We start from the raw sequence: 22913 nt of genomic DNA, 5'->3' as shown, positions 1-22913 counted from the left end.
GTAAAAGGATTTACAACATTCCTCCAAGGTCCAAGCGCATCACAGAAGTCATTAACCCTACAATCTTCAAGGCAAACGTTGAAGGAAACCCATCTAAGAACAAGGAGCTTCATCAGAACCTCCGAGTTTGGCTGAAGATTATTCTGGGAACAATCCATCATCGTCCAGCCTCCAACTCTTCAGATTATATAAATGCTGATCAGAAGTGCATCCTCTACTGTATTCAGAAGGGTATTCCAATCAACCTCCCTGTTCTTCTCTTCAGATATCTGAGGGATTCAGTCAGAGAAACAAGGAACAATATGAAGCCCAGATCCTACATTCCTCTGGGAAGATTGCTCTCTGACATCTTCATTGAGCATGGGCTGGTAGATGCTCTGGAAAAGACCAGATGCATGGATGATCTGGCAATTGACGTTGGAAAGCCTCTGAATGCCAGAAATCTGAGGAGTATGGGAATCATCAAGGACATCAGAGTCAAGCCCACTATGAATGTGACCTGGGAAGCTCTGAAGGATCAGAGGAAGATGCCTCATGGCCTTGAAAGGTTCTTCAAGAACGAACCCAGAGACGCCATTGCTATCTACCTTCAGGATCGTCTGGATGAAGGCATTGATATCTCTGATTTTCGCCTAGAAGACTGTCTGGACTCTGTAGAAGATCTGGTCAGATACAAAAGAGGCCTTTCTGAAAAGAAGATAGCTGAGGAAGCAAGGAAGGCAAAGAAAGCCAGAATTGGAGAAACCTCTGGCACCAAAGCTTCAGCACCTCTGAATGTCTCCTCTGGTAAGTCCATTCCTCCTGTCTCTTCTGAATCTGTAATGGCTTCCTCTAACCCTCTCTCCTCTCAACCAATTTTTACAACCTCAGAAATACCACCTTCTACCATTAGAACCTCTCAACCTCCACCTGTTCTAAAAATTGCCCGTACTTTTACAACAACCTCTGACCCAAATCAACTATATCACCACAGTTCTTCATCATCCTCTGAGTATGAGTCACCACCTTACCTTTCCCCTTCTTCTGACCAAGAGTTCTCTGATCATGAGTCTTCTGATCAAGAACACTCTGACCCAAACTCCCCAACAATAGCTGAAATTTATGCTAAAAATTTCGCCCCACAAACTCAAACACAAACTGAAGTAACCTCTCCCCTCCGAACTTCTATTCCACAACAAACAACCACCATCACCTCTGAAAATCAAACTTCCCTTCCACCACAAACAACCACCACACCCTCTGAAACTCAACCATCTGTAATTCGCCCATCTGAACCTTATATCACTCCACCATTAATTCCCGCTGTACCTAGCCCAGATTCTGACCCATTAGATGTAAACCCACTCTATGCTTCATCCCCCAGTCTTCAACCAGACCCAGATTCTGAACTTCAACCAGAAGCAGAATCTGAACCCCAGCCAGAACCAGAAACTGAACCTCAACCTCTAAATCTCAGCCCTCAAAACTCTCCACCTCATTCACCTGAACCTGAACCTAAAATTATCACACCTACCCTTGAGGAGGCCATTATACAGGTTGCAGAAGCTTCAGTCCAGAAGATCAAGTCTCTGGCTAAAAATTCTGAAGTCAGTGATGATCCTAAATCTGTTAGGACACACTGGAACAGAGTTATTAGTTGGATGACCTCTGAGTCTTATAGGCTGAAGAGTATCTCTGAACAAGTCAGAAATGGCTACATCAGAGACTCTGAGGAAAGACTCCAGGAAAGACTGGCTAGAGAAGCTGAGGCCAGAAGGTTAGAGGAAGAGAGACTGGCTAGAGAAGCTGAGGCTAAGAGATTGGAAGAAGAAAGATTGGCTAAGGAAGCAGAAGAAGAAGCTAAGAGATTGGAAGAAGAACGCCTGGCAAAGGAAGCAGAACTTCTGAGAATTCAGGAAGCTGAAGCCAAGGCTAAGGCAGATGCAGAAGCCCAAGCTGCTGCTGAAGCTGAAACTCAGCAGGCTCTGATTCAGGGGGAGTCTTCCTCTGCGATCCCTCTGATTCTCAACACTCTGAAGGAGATCAAGCAAGATCAGAAAGAGATCAAGCAAGATCAGAGTGAGCTCCGGGCAAGGATGGACAAGCAAGACGCTCTGAATGAAAACCTCCAGAATATGTTTGCTATGCTACTACAGAGACTTCCTCCTCCTCCAAACCCTTAGGCACTTAGGATTTCTTTTGTTTGCCTAGTGTTTTTGCTTCTGTTTTTTCTTTTTTAGCTCTGATATTTCTTTGAATCTGTTGTTTTTGACTGCTGTTTGCCTTTGTGTTTTTTTAATGAAGTGTTTTTCTCTCTATTATTCTTTTTATGTTTTATGCCTTTTTGATTATGCCAAAAAGGGGGAGAAATTATTAAATAGCTCTGATGAAAACTATGTCTAAAACCTTAAGCATTCTGCAACAATTGTAGAAATAGTTCTGATATAAATAGCTCTGATTAAATAATAGCTCTGATTAAATAACTCTAACTTTAAAGTTAAGCATTTGCAGAAAGTTTTCAGAAACCTAATTACTTGGAAAGCTCTGGTAAGAACTTCTGAACTCCCTAGTACTAATTCAGGGGGAGCTTTTGTCTATCTGATCTAATATTTTTCATGTTTCATCTGATAATTTTTATTTGTTTTGTCATCATCAAAAAGGGGGAGATTGTAAGAACAAAAATAGTTCTACAATAGATTCCATGATTTTGATGATAACAAAGGATGAAACCAAAAGTGGTACCCTAACGAAAAGTTTCTAAGTGTGCAGGGTTCTAAAGAAAGAAGAAATAAATCTGATGATGTCATCAGATGCAAAACAAGATCAGATGCAAAATCTCCAGTATCAGAAGCATCTAAAGAGGAATCTCATTCAAGAAGCTCTAAACTCTGGACAAAACTGCAAGTATCAGAAGCATCTGAACATGAAGTAAAGTCTAGAAGCTCTGACTCTGAACAAATGTCTTCTGCAAACTCTGAAGTTATCAGCGCCATCTGAACATTCAATAAATAACATCAGAAGCCAATTTCTCCAGATACACAAAGACTCTAATCAGAATTGTTAATCATGATGAAGTAACGTTTAAGCCAAGTTAAAGTTCTGCAAATGGATTTCCTCAATTAGAAAGAGACGTTAATCTCCACTTCCAAGAGAAAAGATACTAATTGTGGTAAGTAGTCACTTCTAAGTGAAAAAGTCTACTGCAGAAGCTATTAATGGAATGGCGTAATTACATCTCAATATCCAATAGATTCAACGCTACTTCAACTCTACTTCAACTCCTATAAATAGAGAAGAAATCTCATTCAGTAGATACGAAGAAATCACTAGCCAAAACTATACTGAAATCATATCACGCTCAAACATCTTTGTTCTTCAAAGATTTTCACTAAGCTTTTGCTTATCAAGTGAAAAATTTGTTCTTAAGTTTGTAATATTTGCTTTCTTAGAAGCACTCTAGATTACACATCTTGTATCTATTTTTATTTGATTTCCTCAAGTGACTCTTTGTAGTCTGTAGACTTGAGAGGACTAAGAGATTTTCTTTTCTCTTAGGGGTTGTTTGTAATCTTTCAAGATTAGTGGATTAAGTCCTTGTTGAAGGCGAAATCACCTTGGCCGGGTGGACTGGAGTAGCTTTGTGTTATAAGCGAACCAGTATAAAATCTTTGTGTGATTTCATTTTGCAAAAGCGCTTATTTTTCAAACAATTCAAACCCCCCCTTTCTTGTTTTTCTCACCTTCAAAATCCACCATGTGAGGATAACTTCAACATGCTAGTGAGGGGTTAACCCTATAATAAGCATGGAAGACTCATTGTCCATCACTAAGGATCTAGGTGAGTATTATATCTACCTCAAGGATAACTCAAACCTAATAGCTAAAGGTTATGAAATTTTTTGATTAAGAAAGTGGCCATTGAAACCACAAAAAAAAAGTATTTGAATGGGTTATATTTACCAATGAAAAGTATGTACAAAATATGGTCAAAGTTGACTTAGAAGATTCAATTCAAAATAAGTGTTATGAAAAGAAAGTTTGAAAATCAAAAGCATAAGGCTTAAGTTTCTAATGTTTGGAAACAAGTGTTAAATGTTTGCACAAAAGTTTTGGCTTGGGTTAGAGTGGAGAGAAGAAGAAGAATGGCTAAAGTCCTAATCATACAAGAGATAAGGGATAAGAAGCAAGACCACAAATGGAGTTCCTCTCTTGAGATCATATGGATGATCCAAGTAGCTCCCATCCTTTGGAATATACAAGCAAAATAATAGTAAGCTCAAGCAATCAACACAATCAAACAAGCTCTTGGAAAGTTCCTCAATGGCTCTTAGATCTCTCTCTCTCTTAGGAGCTCATGGCAATGGTTCCTTACTTAGGCTCAATGTTGGAATCCCTAGCACAAGAGCACACACATTAAAAAGTTCTATCAAACAAATCAAGAATGAACAAGAAGGAGTTTAAAAAGTAGTCTCTTCAAAGTTTTCTTTAGCATTTATAGCATTCTAAATGCCCAATGCCTAATTGCTCTTTGACTTTTATAGCACTCTAAAGGCCAAATGCCTAGTTGCTCTTTGACTCCAAATTTTCTTAGGGAAAGTCCTAAAGTCTAAGTCCATTTGTCCATTTCTTTGCATTTGGTCCACAACAATCAAAACAAAACACAAGCACAATGATATATACACAATTATGTGCTCAAGTGAGCAAAAGGCAAATTGCATTAACATAAACATGTGCTCAAATGAGCAAAGGAAAAAGCAAATGAATAATATGTACAAGAATAGTAAATTGCACAAATGTAAAGAGCAAGAATTAAATGTTAATGGTTAATAGTTAGTGTTAATAGTTAGTGTGCCATAAGGCAATTTAGCGCTATGTTAAACAATCGTAATTGGACTTATGTAGAAGTCACAACTATCTGAGGTCGGTCAATAATAATGTAGGCAACAACACAAGTTAGAGGTCTTGATTAGTGAATCAAACTCCCACAACTTACCATGCCAAAAAGAAGATGAGAAATGATCTTGTATTGATTTAGGTCCTTTGCATGATTTAGGAAGCAACCTATCCTTAATGCAAAGCCATTCACTTGATCCATGATCAAGATGAATTAGATTTGAATTAAGGAAGATTAAACCTCCATGTATTAATGCTAACCACCAATCTTTAACTCATTGATCAAAAAAAGAAAAAGAAGGAGAAGAAGATGATGAAGAATTAAAGTGCATTAATGGAAATAGTATGTATTAATCAACGAGCATTGACCAAAGATAGAGAAGATCAAAGTCAAAACAATAGAAAACAGAAGCAAAATGAGAAATAGAAGTCAAGAAACAAATAAAATATTTTTTGGCATTTTTAATATTAAAAGTAAACTTGAATTAAAATAATAAAGGAAGGTCAAACTTCAAACTCACTTCAAATCAACTTTGAAAAGTCCAAGTGAATTATCCCAAGTTCAACAAGGTCAAACAAAGTTTGACAAAAAATTTCAGACGGAGAGAAAGAATGAATTACAGAGAGATTGTAGAATGTGAATCGCAGAGAGAGAGAGAGAGGGAGAGAGAGAGAGAGAGAGAGTGGAATGAATTGTAGAAAGAATATATTGAGATGCTTGAATGAGTAAATGGAATGGAATGAGGAGAAATTATATAGTGTGTTGATTGTTGAATGAACTCGTTCTGGATTCTTCTCTTTCTCTCTCGATCCTTTCTTCTTCTTCTTCCGTTTTCTTTAAGACGGTGTCGTTTTGAACACATCGATTTTGTTATAACTGTTGAGTCTGGAATGTTCGGGGCTTTTCCCTTTAAAAGAACGAAGACAACCTGACGCGGGAAATTCAATGTAAAAGCAATTTTACCGTTTAGCAAACTTTATTTTATAAAATAAATTACTGAATTTATATAAATGAACCTTTTAAATAATTAAATCGAACCACTTCTGATGTAATCAAAATCAAACCGAAATTTAACCGCAATTAACTAAGTATATTCTGTAGTACTTTTTTAAATTAATTTTTTAATATTGAAATTTATAATAAAGAAAATACTTTATTTTGATGTAGTTCATTTTTTTAAATCATTTTTACCCCTACTTTATTGTATAATTTATTTAATAATTTTTACTGAAATTACTATTAATTTTTCCTAACTTCCTAGAAATTTTTACAAAAACAACCCACTTTTTAAAGGAAATTCCCAAAATACCCATGGTTTCAAAAAAAATCTCAAACTACCTCACTTTTAGGAGGAATCGCCAATTGAATTGGAGACTCCTCTTAAAAATTGAATTGAGGCGTCAATTGGATTGGCTAGGACAGGTGCCCTAGTCAATTGGATTGACGCCCCTGTGTAGTACTTAAGAGGAGGCGCCAATTCAACTAGAGCCTCAATGTAAAATGAAATTTTTGTGTTATAAATAGATGCGTTGTGTGAGTCATTGTTCCACATCTCAATTAATCATTTGGCAATCATGTTTGGTGTTCATCGCCGATACGGAAAAGTGATTTATGCGAGAGACAAACCTCAGATGCTGATGCTGTTTTGGAACATCACTACGTTCGTAGAAGCCAACCTATAATAGGTCGATCTTACCAAGGCGGTTATCAGCTGATTTCAAATTCCTTTGAATACCCTGTTCATGCATTCCACAAGGTTTGTAGTCATGTGGCCCCATCGACAACCTCCGTCAAATGCCCTTGTCCACTGCTCTACTGGTATGTTATTTATCCATCTCCCTGCGTCTTTATTAGACAGTCTAATTTCATCACGATAATATTGAAATGACGACTGAGTAGAGCATACCCAACATTCACCAACTTCTTGCGAAGATTCTTATCTTTTATAGCACACATGAAGTTTTGTGCAATGTGTTTGATGCAATAGACATGGGTAGAAGGAGGATCATGCCATCCGTTGTCATGGTTGTTGTAGGCACTCTCAATGGCAGCATGTCTATCAGAAATAAAAGATAAATTGGCTTGTGGAGCCACATGCGTTCTGAGATGTCGAAGAAAGAAACCCCATCCACCAGCCGTTTCACCTTCAATAAGAGCAAAGGCAATAGGGAAGACATTGTTGTTGTCGTCTTGTGCAACCGCCATGAGCAAAGTACCCTTGTATTTGTCGTATAACCAAGTTCCATCAATTTGAATAATAGGTTTGCAGAATGTGAAACCTTTGATGCACGGGCCAAATGCCCAAAAGAGACAGTGAAAGATTCTATTACCTGTAGCACAGGTTCCGTCTGGCATCATCGTTGGCAATGTCTCCATAATTGCCACAGTTCCTGGGACATATGTTTTTAGTGCCCATAAAAATCGTGGCGATTCCTTGTATGAATCCTCCCAGTTGCCGAAAATTTGTTCAATAGCCTTTGTCCTCGCTGAAGGAGAATTGCCATCCAAGGCGCAGCGGAATTTAAAATTTTCTCTATTTAGTGATCCTTACGAATGGGCATGATCAGTGATAGAATCGTTACCTCTTGTGGTGATTCAAACCTTTGGTGCAGATCTCTTGTAACGATCAAAACCTTGGATACAGATCCACAGAGTGATCACGAACGTTGAACGATGACAACGTCTCTACTCAGTCCACACAAACGGATTCCTTCAATCTCAGTGCTAGCTGGTACGAATGAAGGCTTTGAGTGAGAGAGAGAAACGAAATTCCAAGTCTTTACTTGAGTTTCAGTCTGAGTGGAGTAACAATGCTTCTACCCAAGGGGTTCTATTTATAGAACCACTTGTGTGGGCTTCAAGCTAAAAAGCCCACTTAAGTGTATTTTGGCCCATATCTCATAATATGCCAAAATCACTTAAGTATTTGGTACCTTACCATATTTCGTATTCCACTTAAGTGCACTGTACCTTACGATGTTCCTTAGTTACTCTATCTCTCATCAATCCGTCCTTTGTGTGTGACCCTGTAGGTTTTCGCGATGTTGGCAATTATATTAAATCACGCATTTAACATAATAAACAGTGAGCGGTATCTAGCAACACATCACTGCTACCCAAGTCACGAAAATGTCATGTGATCTGACAAAACCTCCTGTGATAATAATTATGTGTATAATTACCCTTTTTCCCTTATGTCTATATTGAACACAAGGTATAGACCGTGTCATCCTTGTCCAGTTCAATATTGGGCCCATAGACATTTATCCTGTTACGCAGGATGGGCAAATTCCATCTAGGTCACTCATGTCCCTCAGCATGCTTTGTGGAGTACCCATCAACTGTCTTTATGGTTATCCAGTTACGGACAATGTTAGATCAGCAACAAAGCACTCGACTCTACATCTAGGGTCTATAGTGGTTTCAGGTCGAAGAGTGGCATACACCATTATCACCATGAGAATAACTTATGACACTTTGCATAACTTTCTATATAGTATTCTCATAGCGGGTCAATCCGGTATAAATATTACTCTTAATATTTATACCTATGTTTAAGACTTGATAACTCTTTATCCATGATCCATGAGATGTGATCATCAGTCTACAAACATAATAGTCTTAATGCTTTAATGTTATCCCACTTCACACTAAAGCTTGACTACGGATACTTTAGGAATAGTGTCCTTATGTTTAATGCGCTCTCATGATTAAGTCACACTTAATACATTAAACGAACTATCTATTCCAGGGACTTTATTAATCAACCATAATAAAGAAAAAGCCTTTTTTATTAATCAATAAATAATTCGATACAAGTACCAAAAGTATTGACCTCTAGGGCTTACACCAACAATCTCCCACTAGCACTAGAGCCAATCAGGCATACCCCTAATGCCCATTGATCTAGTATGGCCATCATGCTTCTGCTGCGTAAGAGGCTTTGTTAGTGGGTCAGCAATATTGTCAAGTGTAGGTACTCTACATATTTTCACATCTCCTCTATCTATTATCTCTCGAATGAGATGATAACGCCTAAGAATGTGTTTGGATCGTTGGTGAGATCTAGGCTCCTTAGCTTGTGCGATAACACCATTTTTATCACAATAGATACCAATGGGATCCACAATGCTAGGGACTATGCCAAGTTCACTAATGAACTTTTTGATCCAAACAGCTTCCTTTGCTGCACTTGAGGCAGCAATATACTCGGCCTCGGTTGTAGAATCAGCAACTGTATCTTGCTTTGAACTTTTCTAGCTCACAACGTCACCATTTAAGCAAAACACATAACCATTGGAATCATGCATATTAAAGCGTCTCAGCACTTTGTCTATGTATGTACTCTGACTTAGGCCAAGCAGTTTTGTGATCTATCTCTATGGATTCTGATTCCTAATATATAGGCTGCTTCACCTAGGTCCTTCATAGAAAAGAATTTCCCCAACCAAGACTTTACTTGTTGCAGGGTAGGGATATCGTTTCCAATGAGTAATATGTCATCTACATATAATACCAGAGAAACGATCATGCTCCCACTAACCTTCTTGTAGACACAAGGCTCATGTTCATTCTTGATCCATGAGTGATACATCACCTTGATGAGATATCAATATCTCTCAGGTAGGTGACGTATCCTTCCTGACCTACGCTGGTCTTGTTCTACTTGAGCAGGTTGCTCTTTACACAACTACTTGTGTTTCCTGCTCTAATTCCTCCATAGATGTATTGATGCTTTGTGATTCTTGAATTTCTTCAAGCTCTACTTTCCTCCCACTGATTCCTTTGGAATTAAAATCCTTTTCTAGGAAAACTCCAGTTCGAGCGACAAACACTTTGCCCTCAGAAGGATTGTAGAAGTAATACCCTCTTGTTTCTTTAGGATATCCCACAAATAAGCATTTGTCAGATTTGGGCTCAAGCTTAGTTGAAATTTGTCGTTTCACATAAACTTCACAATCCCAAATCTTCATGTAAGATATATGTGGTTTCTTACCACTCCATATCTCATATGGTGTCTTCTCAACCTTTTTGGATGGAACACGGTTAAGTGTGTAAGCTGATGTCAATAGTGCATGTCCTCAAAAGGAGTTTGGAAGATCGGCGTGACTCATCATGGATCGGACCATGTCCAACAGGGTTCGATTTCTTCTCTCAGATACACCATTCCATTGGGGTGTTCCAGGAGGAGTAAGTTGGGATAGGATCCCACACTCTTTCAGATGGTCATCAAACTCTAGGCTTAAATACTCACCACCTCGATCTGATCGAAGAGTTTTAATATTCTTACCTAGTTGGTTTTGTACTTCATTCTTGAATTCCTTGAACTCTTCAAAGGACTATGATTTGTGTTTCATTAAATACACATAACCATATCTACTGAAATTATCAGTAAATGTGATGAATTACTGAAAACCTCCTCTGGCTGGCATGTTCAGTGGTCCACATACATCAGTATGTATGAGGGCCAAAAGATCATTAGCTCTTTCACCTTTTCCTGTGAATGGAGACTTTATCATCTTTCCAATTAAACAAGATCTGCATGTCTCATATGATTCACAATCAAAAGAGTCCAAGAGTCCATCTTTATGGAGTTTGGAAATGCGCTTCTCATTTATGTGGCCTAATCGACAATGCCAAAGGTAAGTTGGATTTAACTCATTAGGTTTCATCATTTTAGTATTAATGTTATAGATAGGCATTTCAAGATCAAGGACATATAGTCCATTGTTCATTTGTGCAATAGCATAGAATATATCATTCAAATAAATTGAACAACAATTGTTCTTTATTATAAATGAAAAACCAAACTTGTCCAAACAAGAAATGGAAATAATATTCCTGCTAATTGCAGGTACATAATAACAGTTCTCTAACTGAATTATTAAACCACTAGGTAAAGTCAATACATAAGTCCCTACGGCTAAAGCAGCAACCTTTGCTCCATTGCCAACTCGTAGGTCGACTTCACCTTTTGCAAAATCTCTACTCCTTTTTAGTCCCTGCACATTTGTACAAATGTGAGAACCACATCCAGTATCTAATACCCATGATGCAGAAGTGGATAAATTAATAACAAAATTACCTGAAGTTGAAGTCTCTACTCCATTCTTCTTATCTTCCAGGTACTTTGGGCAGTTTCTCTTCCAGTGTCCGGTCTTACCGCAATGGAAGCAGGTGCCTTCTTTTGCTATGCCTCCACTAGGCTTTAAAGCAGCAACGGTGGGTTTGGGTTTGGCAACTTCCTTGCCTTTCCCTTTATCACCCTGCTTAGTGGGCCTTTTGTTCTGTCTCTTTCCATTTCCGATCATCAGAATGGACTTCCCCTTTGACTTCAGATTCTGCTCGGTAGTTCTTAACATGGTGAGCAGTTCAGGAAGCGATTTGTCCATATCATTCATATTGAAATTTAGGACAAATTGACTGAATCCATCTGGCAACGATTGCAAGATCAAATCAGTCGCAAGTTCCTTTCTGAGGGGAAAACCCAATCTCTCAAGGTTTTCCACATACCCAATCATCTTGAGTACATGGGGACCTACAGGGGCTCCCTCAGCTAACTTGCCTTGAAAAGGGGCTTTCGAAACTTCAAACCTCTCATGCATTGCTTGCTCTTGATAGAGCATTTTCAGGTGTTCGATCATATTGAACGCTGCCATGTTCTCATGTTGCTTTTGCAATTCTGAGTTCATGGTAGCTAGCATGAGACAAGCAGTTTCATTGGCATCATCGACATGCTTCTTATAAGCATCTCTTTCTGCCTTAGGTGCAGAACTAGGAGGTTCCTCTTCAGGAACAGGTGTCTCCAAGACATACAGCTTTTTATCATGTTTGAGGACAATCCTCAGGTTTCAGTGCCAATCCAGAAAATTTGTCCCAGACAATTTTTCCTTATCAAGGATTGATCGCAGGATGTTGTTAGAGGTGTTTGCTGTCATGGTAATCTACATAAGGATTAATGAAAATATAAGTATCATTGACATATTTAATTAGGCCTTTAATTAAATATGCTCCCACTATTTTACTCAAAACAAATGACCCTCATCAATTGATTCGGAAAATCCCGTTGGAAGATTTTCTAGTGGGTCGAGATCCATATTTCACTTCGTTCTAAGTCCGCGTAGGCGGATTACACAAAACTAGGTTATTTAGGTAGGAACTCCTTCGAATTGTATCTCATACAACTCTCGAAATTTCAGTTGGGTGAATAACTCCTTATTCTAATCCATCATATGGATCATTCCCAACTCTTGCTTCTAAACATATATAATCTTATTACAATTTGTTTAGTTAAGTTTGACCCATTGTTTTGACAATTGGATATTACAATTATCCCATCGCACCTTACTAATATAGAACATGCACCTCGCGTAGGCGAAACCTACATTATCCATTACTAGTCTTGATGAGTGTTAAAACTTGGAAAGCATAAACTTAATATTTAATTTGAGGGAATTGCGATTTTTCTGATCTCACCGGCTTGTTTATCATATAAACCGTCTCTCACATGCATCAACATACATTCACATGCATCAACATACATACATACATAATGAAACAGTTATGGCCCCTAGCGCAATTGTTCTCCCAAGCCAATGAGAGAACCTAAGCTAACCTAACAGCGATCTAAGCTTCTCCAAGCAAGATCTCCAAGGTTGTCCTCCTTTGGCACTGACTTCTTTGCTTTCTTCATAATATTACATTACATAAAGAAACTCATTTTACATACGAGGGAGTGAGATGAGAAAATAAGTTACATTTGGGAGATTAAGAGAGAGGCACGACACGCAGGTCGTATTTTAAAACCCAAATCAGAATAAAGGAAAACTAAGGCCATAACCGATCACCACAAGACAATAATAAACACTTTATTATTATTATTATTATTAATTCCTTTAATTAATTAAAATCAAATTAAATTTCGATGACCGATCACACTACGCAGAGTTAACCGGGGTCCGCTGCCCGTTCAGCGGACAGGGGTCAAGGGGGCAGCGCCCCTTGCGGGGTTGAAGGGGCAGTGCCCCTTGCATTTTACATTGACGCTCCAATTGAATTGGTGCCTCCTCTTAAGTACTACACAGGGGCGTTAATCCAATTGGCTAGGGCACCTGTCCTATCCAATCCAATTGGCGCCTCCATTCAATTTTTAAGAGGAGTCTCCAATTCAATTGGCGACTCCTCCTAAAAGTGGGGTAGTTTGGGATTTTTTTTGAAATCAGGGGTATTTTGGGAATTTCCTTGAAAAAGTGGGTTATTTTTGTAAAAAATTCAACTTCTTACTATTAACTTTCATATAATTTCTTACTATTAACTTTCACATGCTATATTTTTAAAAAATTATATTTAAATAAAAATATTACTTATATTTTCGTTAATGCATATTAAAAAAAGCATATTTATTTGACAACATAGACAAAATATTATCTAAAAATCTATTCGTCAATCTCACATATTTTTTCAAATTAAAAAATATTAATAAAACTATTATAATTATAATATCTTAAAATATATATAATTTATGAGTTATGAATAATAATAATGATAATAATACTCTTCATATTCCAATTTCAATTCCAATTATAAATTTAAAAAATAAAATTTATAAAACTCTTCATTCTTTTTATTTTAATTCCAAAAATAAAATATGTTTAATAAATTTCATTTTAATAATGACTAAAATTATAACTTATAATAATATAAAAAGTAAAAAAAACAAAAATTAAATACATTAATAATTACTGCTCAACAAAAATTTAAAATAAATAAAAAAATCAAGTAAGAATAAAATTATTTATTACTTTATTCATATTTTTATATAAATTTTGAATTATTTAGTTTTTTAAAATAATAAATACGAATCACAAATATAAAAATGATTTTAATAACAAATTATGATAAAAGTTATTTTTCACTTAGTTTATAAAAATTATAAGAAGAATTTGTCTCAATTTATTTAATGACTAAATTATATATTTAATTTTATATAATTTAAAATTTAATTATAAAATATAATAAAAATATTTTTCATTTATAGAAGTTAGTATCATAAATTTAAAATTCAAATTAACAAAATTAGTTTTAAATAAACTGATTTTGAAAATTAGTTTATCAAACAATTTTTTTGTATGTAGCATACTATCTCCGTTTTTTATTATAAGTCGCTTTGTAAAAATATTTTGTACCATAATATAAGTCGTTTTATAATATTAATGAATCATTAATGATATTTTTCCTATTATATCCTTAAATATTTATTATTCTTTCTCTTCTTAATTATGTTAATTTGTCTTTCCAATACCATTAATGAAGGACGATTTTGTAAAACCCTTCATAATTTCTCTTTTTTATATCATAATTATTACATTTTTTAATACGTGTGAAAAGTCAAAAACGACTTATAATAAAAAAACTGAGGGAGTAATAAATTATAAAATAAATAAATAGTACTCTATCCGTCCCAAAATATGTGTCATATTTGACACTTTCACACATATTAAGAAAATGTGATAAATGAAAGAGAGAATAACAATTTTACCAAATTATCCTTATTGACTTGTATTTTAATTATCATTAATGAAAGGTAAGAGAAATAGTAAATTAGAAATATTAATGAGGGGATACAATTGGAAGATAAAAACTAAAAGGAAAAATATCATTTTTGTCCCTAAACTATACCTTTGGGTTCAGGTTGGTCCCTTTTATTTTATTTTTTGTCACTTTGATCCTTTAACTTTTGAAACATTGTCATGTTTGTCATTCCGTTAGTGGACGTTAGTAAAGTCAAAAAACAGTTATGAGACCTGATCCCCATGAACTAGTAGTGTTACTCCTAATCCTCATGCTACTATTAATCATGATTACAGTAGTTCTGAAAAAATAAATATGTTGCTAGACCTCTAACTTTCATAGGAGATTTTACAGAGTTTAAATGGTGGAATGATGTATACTCATATCATAGATCTTGATGATAAGTTGTGTTCTAGAAGATGATATTGAGATTCAAGTTAATGGAGTAGGAATGGTAACTGACAGAAAAAACTCTTGCACTTGCTCATAGAAAGAGTTATAGAAATCATAGAGTTAAAGGCATTTTGGTTGATGCTCTACCTCACTCAGAGTACATCAAGATTAATGATAAATCTACTGCTAAAACCATTTTCGAATATTTATGTGCTACATGTGAAGGGGATCCACAACTTAAGGAAGCAAAGGCCAAGAAGAGTCTCATGGCAACATGGGATGAATTTGACAATGAAAAAGATTCTAGTAAGGATGAAGAACAAGTCAATCTTTCTTTGATGGCTATTACATCCTCTGAAACAGAACATGACTTAAATTCTGAAGAAGAGGATGAAGTATTTTCTAAAATATCTCGTTTTGATTTAATTACTTTCATTCAAGACCTTATGGGTCGGTGTTAAGAAAAAGCCAAACACATTAAAATGTTGAAAAGGCAATATAATCTTTTGAAAGATGAATTAAAATCTTTTTTAAAAAATGAAGCTTCAGAGAGAGATCATATTACTATAGTAAAAGAAATGTCTGATAAACTCTTTGATGAGCATGAAATGACTCTTTAAGAGTTTATCATAACTGGCTTTAACATAACTAAACTTACATCCATGATTTATGGTGTAAGTAGAAGTAAGGGAGAAGATCTTGGTTACTCAAAAACCTTTTAATCCAAGGTATGATACCTTGATTAAACTAACAAATACTTATTCTTGAAGCTTTGCTCATAAAGGACTTGATTCTTATTTTGTACTTGCTACTGACAATGCAAAGGTTCTACACCATTCATAACCTAAAACTGTTGAGTCAAGGGTTTTGAAGAAACCAAAACCTAAGATTCTAAATTTAAAGGTTCTGAAGAAACTAGAACTTAAGATATCAAGATACAAGGTTCTGAAAGGTTTAGAACCAAAGGCCAAGATACATTTAAGACAACAAACTTTTAAATTAAAAGTCTTAAATGATCCTAAGAATTACTATATGAGAGCTAAGGCACAAAGTAAGAAGAAACTTGTCAGAACTAGCCCCAAAGAACCTATAAGACTATGGATACCTAAATTTGAAATTGTTTTCGCTACATATATGCTTCAAGGGAGAAGCAAGGCATCTATCATGGGACATGGACAGTGGCTGCTCACGACATATGAAAAGAGAAAAACATATGTTCCAAACCCTAACTCTAAAAGAGGGAGGAGCTGTGTGATTTGGAGGAAACCAAAAATAAAAGATCGTTGGTATGGGTACTATTGATAATTCTTTTATCTCTATTAATAATTTTTGGTTCGCATATGGACTTGGGTTTAATTTATTAGAACTAAGGATGAATCATATGATGTGTTCATCATCTTCTGCATACAAGTACAAAATGAAAAAGAATAAAAAATTTAAAAGTAAGAAGTGACCATGGAGGAGAATTTGAAAATGAGCCATTTAAAACTTTTTGTGAAAAAGATGGAATCCTCCATGAGTTCTCTTCTCCTAGAACTCCATAGAAAAATGGAGTTGTAGAGAGAAGGAACATACCTTTACAAGAAATGGCAAGAACTATAATCCATGAAAACAATTTACCTAAGTACTTGTGGCAATGGAAGAATAGCTAAATCAATTCCAAAGGAATAATGTCTGGGATCTGATACCCAAACTTTTCAGAAGAACATTATTGAAACAAAATGGGTATTCATAAACAAGTTTAATGAGAAAAGAGAAGTGGTAAGAAATAAATCTAGACTTGTAGATCAAGGCTACATTTAGGAAGAATGTATACATTTCTCTAAAACCTTTGCACCTATTGTAAGGTTTGAGACAATCAGATTACTTATCTCTTATGTTATTAATCATGATATTATTTTATACCAAATAGATGTTAAGAGTGAATTTTTAAATGTAGTTATTCATGAAGAAGTGTATCTAAAACTTCCACTTGGGTTTGAGGATTCAGTCCACTCAGGTCATGTTTTCAAACTTAAAAAATCACTCTATGGACTCAAATAAGCTCCCAAAGCTTGGTATGAGAGACTGAGTAATTTTCTGTTAGAAAATGATTTTCAAAAATGGCAAGTAAACACTACACTCTTTAAAAAGACACTTAAAATGATATCTTAATTATCCAAGTATTTGTGTATGATATTATCTTTGGTTCTACTGATGCTTTCCTTTGTCAATAATGTTCAAAGACAATGCATGTTGAGTTTGAAATGAGCATGATAGGAGAGCTTAAATTCTTCCATGGAATTCAAATAAATCAATGCAAGGATGAGGTTTATGTTCATCATACAAAATATACAAAGGGGATTTTGAAGAAGTTCAAGCTTATGATTGCAAGATCATGAACACTCATATACATCAAACCTACAATCTAAGCAAATAGGAGCTGTATAGATGTATGATTGGCTCTTTACTTTATTTAACAACTTTTTCTAGACCATATATTTTATTCAGTGTCTGTCTGTGTGCAGGATTTCAGTCAAATCCTAGAGAGACTCACTTAACATCTGTTAATAGGATCTTTAGGTATTTGAAGGGAACGACAAATCTAGGATTGCTTTATAAAAAATCCTTAGATTATAAGCCAGTTAGATTCGGTTATGTTGACTATGCTAAGGATATAATTGAGAGAAAATCCATTAGTGGAATATGTCAATTCTTAGGTGAAAAACTTATATCTTGGACTAGTAAAAGACAAACAATTATTGATTTGTCTACAACAAAAGCAAAATACATCTCAGCTGCAAGTTATTGTACATAACAACTCTGGATGAAATATTAGTTGGAAGACTATCAGAATAGTGGAAGTAGTATTCCTATTTTATGTGATAATACTTCGGCTATCAGTTTGACAAAGAATCATATTCAACATTCTAGAACTAAGAACATATAAATAAAACATCATTTTATTAGAGACTATGTTTAGAAGGGTATGATAGATATATAGTTCATTGATACTGATCATCAACGGACTGATATATTTACCAAGCCTCTTACTGTTGAAAGATTTGATTTTATTAAAAAGAATTTGAACATGCATTTTCTCAAAGAATAATGCTTGCTTATGAATGGAGGATCAAAGTCTAATGTGAGAAGCTACCGTGATTAAAAGCTCTGAACTAGCTTCTGATGAATAGTAGCCTCTAAAGCAAATTAGCCTTTGATGCTCAAAATATGATTAGTTGTCTCTGATAGTATATAAGTGGAAAAATTGTTTTACACCTATCCACTTATGTGTCATGAATATGAAAGGTCTTCTACACTTGACTTCTTAGCTGTTGGATAATAATTGTTGGTTAATGATGTATTGTGTTTGAATATCGTGTCTTAAACCCATTTTTCATTAGCTTTTTCTTTACTCAAACTAAAACCTCTGTATCTATTGAGTATTTACTTTCTAATTAATATGTGATTCTAGTCATTTGACTCTGAAACGATTAGTCCTCTGAGTGAGAAGGTCTTCTAGTTCAAAAGGTCCTAAGTCAAAACTCCTCTGGGAATTTTCTGTCTAGTGGACTCTGAGTTATATTGATGGGTGTAACCAAGTGTTTGTTGTTAAGGCAAATAAGTGTGACCTCTGTCATATAATATTACTGTTGTAAAAAAAGTTTGTGTAACATTTGGAAGTTATTTACTTAGGTAAAATAAAATAATGCCCTGACGCCCCTTAGTCATTCTTTTTGATGATTGTGTGATTAATTTTTTTTAACTCACTCTATCACTCTTAACACACATACACAACACAAAAAATGGATGAAATGGTTGAAAACTTCTCCTAAACATCTCTTCTGATGGCTCACTCCAAAGGTTGTTAATGGAAAGTGAATCTAAAATAAATGCAATGGGAGAGGATTTATTACTATTGATTAAGAAATTATTACAAATCCAACAATTCATTCTTAAAAGAAAATAGATGCACTACAAATGCTACAACTCTTAGATTACATTAGGATTAAAACATCCCATTATGAGGAAGTTTATCTAGTCCCCATCAGTGTTTGAATCAATGTCACCACCTGGATCCTTCTTCCTATTAAGGGTCTTCATCTTTGAGATTAAAGTTCTTCCTACCACAAAAGCTCCAGAAGATGAACTAGTTTGTGACTTTGAACCTTCAAATTTCTTAAGCCTATTTTTTCTTTGTCTCTTCCCTTCAGCATCACTGGTTTTCAAAATAGCCTTGCTAATCTCTTATGTGTCTCCTCCCTCCTCAGATTTCTTGGACAACTTGCCCATGGTATCTATTTTGAGAAGAGCTTGATTGGAAGACTTAGGAATATGACTTTGCTGGTAACATAACACAACTTATATAAAGGCCTTGGGATAAAGCTAGATCAATGTTGATTATTGTGCACCAATGGACATATAGAGAAATATGACCTTGGTTTTCAAGTACATCACCCCAACTTTGACTGCATTGTTTCTCTCAAATGCTCAGTTGTCACATCCAACCTTGACCATCTCGAGAATTGAAGAAATTGTTCTCAACCATTCTATCCATATTTTAACATCATTTCATTTTTAAGTGATTTTACTTTCAAAAGATTTCAATGTTTTTTAACAAAGGGGGATAAATAAACACGGCTTCATTTTTATCCATATTTGATAAAATCCCAAACCTTGAAATCCGTGGATTGGATTTTAAGCTCTTTGTGCTTCTGGATATTCTGTTTTGAGTTTTTAAAATGTTTTCTTCAGTATCTTTTCTATTTCCTTTTTTTGTTGATGACAAAAGAGGGAGTAAATATATAAGTATTTAAGCTCATGAATCTGACCGTTATTATTTTTTCCTTAAATTCTGAAGAATTATCATTTGTGCTTTAATGTTTAAATTTAATTAACATCTATAGAACTTAAGGGGGGCTTAAAAAATTTCACCCTATGGACTATTAGACTCTGAGGGAGCTTACAAACCTCAGACCCTACAATCAACTTTTTTATTAAATTAACAACCATTGTTCTTAAATACTTGTGTTTATCATCATCAAAAAGGGGGAGATTATTGGGACAAAATTGGTTTGTACCATATCTCTTAAATTTTGATGATAATAAAGTATTTAAAGAACAATTAGGTATACTAATGTTTGTTCAAGTGTGTATGACCATATACTAAATTTTCAGGAACAAACTAAGTATTGGTTCTAATGTTAAACGTCTAAAGAGAAGCTTAAAGATCAGAATCTGAAGGATCGGAAGTTAACTTCTAAAGATCAAACTCTGAAGAGGTCAATATTGAAAGACCAGAGTCAAAAGAAATCAGCCTCTGAATACCAAACTTTGAAGAAGTATGACTCTACTGATCAGAACTTGAAGACTAGTCAAAACACGAAGTCCAAGGTGACTCTGATAGGTCACTGTCAGATCCTGAGCCTACTTTATCTTCTTTTAATCACATGAAGACCTAAGTTTTTTTATAGAGTCAACTGAGATGCAACTTGTCATACCCCAAAATTTTCCCTACCCTTCACAATATTCATATATGTCACTGATACCAAACATTTACATATCATCTTAAGCATTCATCTCATTTGCATAAGCATGGTTCAACACAAGGAGATATGTAACTCGAAGTTATGGAGTTGTGCTTGCACCTAGTGGATACTAGGGTTCATCAACAAGTTGAGGTGGATCAGGTAATCAAACCCTAGTCCCTTGGTTTACAACATTGGTGGGTAATTTCACTTGCATGAGAAATTGTTTGATTTGAAGGCATTTGATCAGGCCTGATCATGCCTTGATAATCAGGGTTTGCCACGTATTTCGTTAACCAGGTGCTCATTGGGTTTCATACCTCATTGTATTCTTGGATCTAGGTCCATTTTAAGTCAGCCATTTAATTCTTGGCTACGTGCTTCTTATGGCATATATTCATTCATTCATTTCAACCACGGTTCGATCCGATCTGCGGATTTTGTCATTGCATTCATCATTGCATCATGGTGTCATATCTCCTTTTCAAATTAACTTTAATCTTAAGGTTGATTTTGACTCCAAATTGACCCTTGGAGGTTCAAGACGACCTTTGAAATTCGAATTGATTTTTAAGGACATTATATTTCGTTTATCAAATTAATTTTAGAAATCACTAACCTTTTTTAATTTTTTTAATTTCAAATTTGATTTTAGAATTCCATTTTTTTTATTGATAGAATTGTCTTTTTTTAAGGGCCATGGTCATTGAAAGATAAATAAGCCCATTCTTTTTTTAGCCCACTTAACCATTAACCAAAAACCAAAATCCATTTAACCAATTCCATTATCCCTTTTCTCTTTTATCCAAATATACTAAACCATATCCAATTTCATTTTTCAATAATCCACTTAGATCCATTAACATTACAATTCACAATTTGTTCATAAACCAAGTAATCCATCCATTTGAATGAAATAATGAAAAGAAGAAATTGGAAAGGAAAAATGTGCAAGTCAGTATGCAGTACACCATATCGGTAACGACAATAACATGAAGGCTGCAGTCGAAAACGCGCAACGCAATCCAAAACGGCAACCGCCAAGGCCAAAAAGACAGAAAAGCAACGGCAACATAGCAATACAAAGGTTGCAACCAAAGCGCAGTGGCAAGTGAAAACGCATTCAAGTTAGAAATGAAACGCAAGCAGAATGCAGCAAAGGCAAAACAAAATTGAAATATCCAGAAACGTAAGCTTCAAATTCTATAAATACCTTGATTAGCAACGAATTTTGGCCCCCTTCAATTCTTTTTCCATAATTCTTCTTCCTCACTCTTCCATTTTTCTTTCCACTGATAACAAACTTTTTCTTCAATCCTCCATAACCACCACCATAAATTACCTTAATCTTGTGATTCAATACACCACAATCCACATCCTTTCTCCCTCCGTCGTGCCACCATCAACATCCTTTCTTCTGTCGTCGCGCCACCGTCTACATCCTTTCAACCACCGCCGCGCTTCATCAACCTCTCCTCAACCACCGCCGCTCCTCATCAACCTCTTTAACCTTTCTGAAAGAACGCAACCTGCTAAACCTTCGAATCCTTTTTCCCCGCGATTCCTTCAATCCCTGCGATTCAATACATCGTAACAACTCCACATCAACCACTACAAATCTAAACAGCAAATGGAGATCGATGCACAACGGAAACAAATTCAAATCCAAGCCCTGTGAAGTCAACAACATACAAGCGCGACAATAAGAAGGAGAAGCGCAGACATCTGAGAAAAGTGAAGATTCAAGATTATACCTGAATTTGGATTGCGATTCAGAGTAATGTCTTCGATTCTCCTTGCCTTCCTTTCTTTCCATTTTCCTGTCGGTTGCTAGGTCTCGTTCGACTTGAGATTCGGTTCGCGTCAGAGTGGAGATTAGGTGTCGTTGGATTCGTTTAGAGATGAAGTAGGTGAGGTTGCTGGTGTTCATGTGTTCCATCATCATCGGCGAAGGTTAGGCGCGGCGGAAGTGTGCGAAGTTTTTTAGCGTGATGTTTGAGAGGAGAGAGAGAGAACACGGGAGAAAGATGAAATAAGTGAGCCTTTGGCTCCTTCTTTGTGGTATTTTCACGCTAGGCCTTAGGCTCAAATTGAGCCCAAAATGTTTTTCTTCATACCTCCAGTCTAATAGCGCACCCCCCTTGCGCATGGGCCTATTCCTTATCATTTTAAGGCCCAGTCTGGCCATTTTGTGATGCCTTTTCTCATTTTTATCATATTTTTTGGATTAATTGGTATTAGGATAATTAGGATTAGCTTAGGTTAATTTTAGAGTAATTAGATTAATAATTAGGATATTATTTGTTTAGAACTGGATTGTTAATTTTAGATATTAATTTTGATTAATTGTTTTAGATTTTAATTTGGTAATGATTTGTGAGATATTCATTGGTTGGTTAATTGTTTTAGATTTTGTTTTGTTAATATTTTAGAATCGATTTTGATATTTATTGTTCTTGAATATTATTCTACTTTGATCTAATTTCTAACAATTAACTTCTAACTCTTTACTTTTTCGCATCTAACTTTTAAATTCCGCATCTAACCTGTAATTTTTAATTTCCGCTCCT

The 22913-nt window shown here is 35.3% G+C and overlaps 1 long non-coding RNA gene across 2 annotated transcripts; it reads right to left on the bottom strand.

Moving 5' to 3' along the window:
- Positions 1–21155: 21155 nt before the first annotated feature.
- LOC127127004 (uncharacterized) lies at positions 21156–22470 on the bottom strand. 2 transcript variants are annotated; one of them, XR_007805187.1, is made up of 3 exons: positions 22098–22404; positions 21557–22015; positions 21156–21342 (listed from the first exon to the last, which is right to left on the bottom strand). It is a non-coding gene; the product is annotated as an uncharacterized LOC127127004 (long non-coding RNA). The 2 variants fall into 2 exon arrangements; XR_007805186.1 differs by having other exon boundaries at positions 21156–22015; positions 22098–22470.
- Between the last annotated feature and the right edge of the window lie 443 nt (positions 22471–22913).

This window comes from Lathyrus oleraceus, chromosome 3 (assembly GCF_024323335.1).
Source record: "Lathyrus oleraceus cultivar Zhongwan6 chromosome 3, CAAS_Psat_ZW6_1.0, whole genome shotgun sequence".
NCBI lineage: Eukaryota > Viridiplantae > Streptophyta > Magnoliopsida > Fabales > Fabaceae > Lathyrus > Lathyrus oleraceus.
Note: the sequence above shows the minus strand (reverse complement) of the source record. Positions and strands in the feature narration are given on the sequence as shown.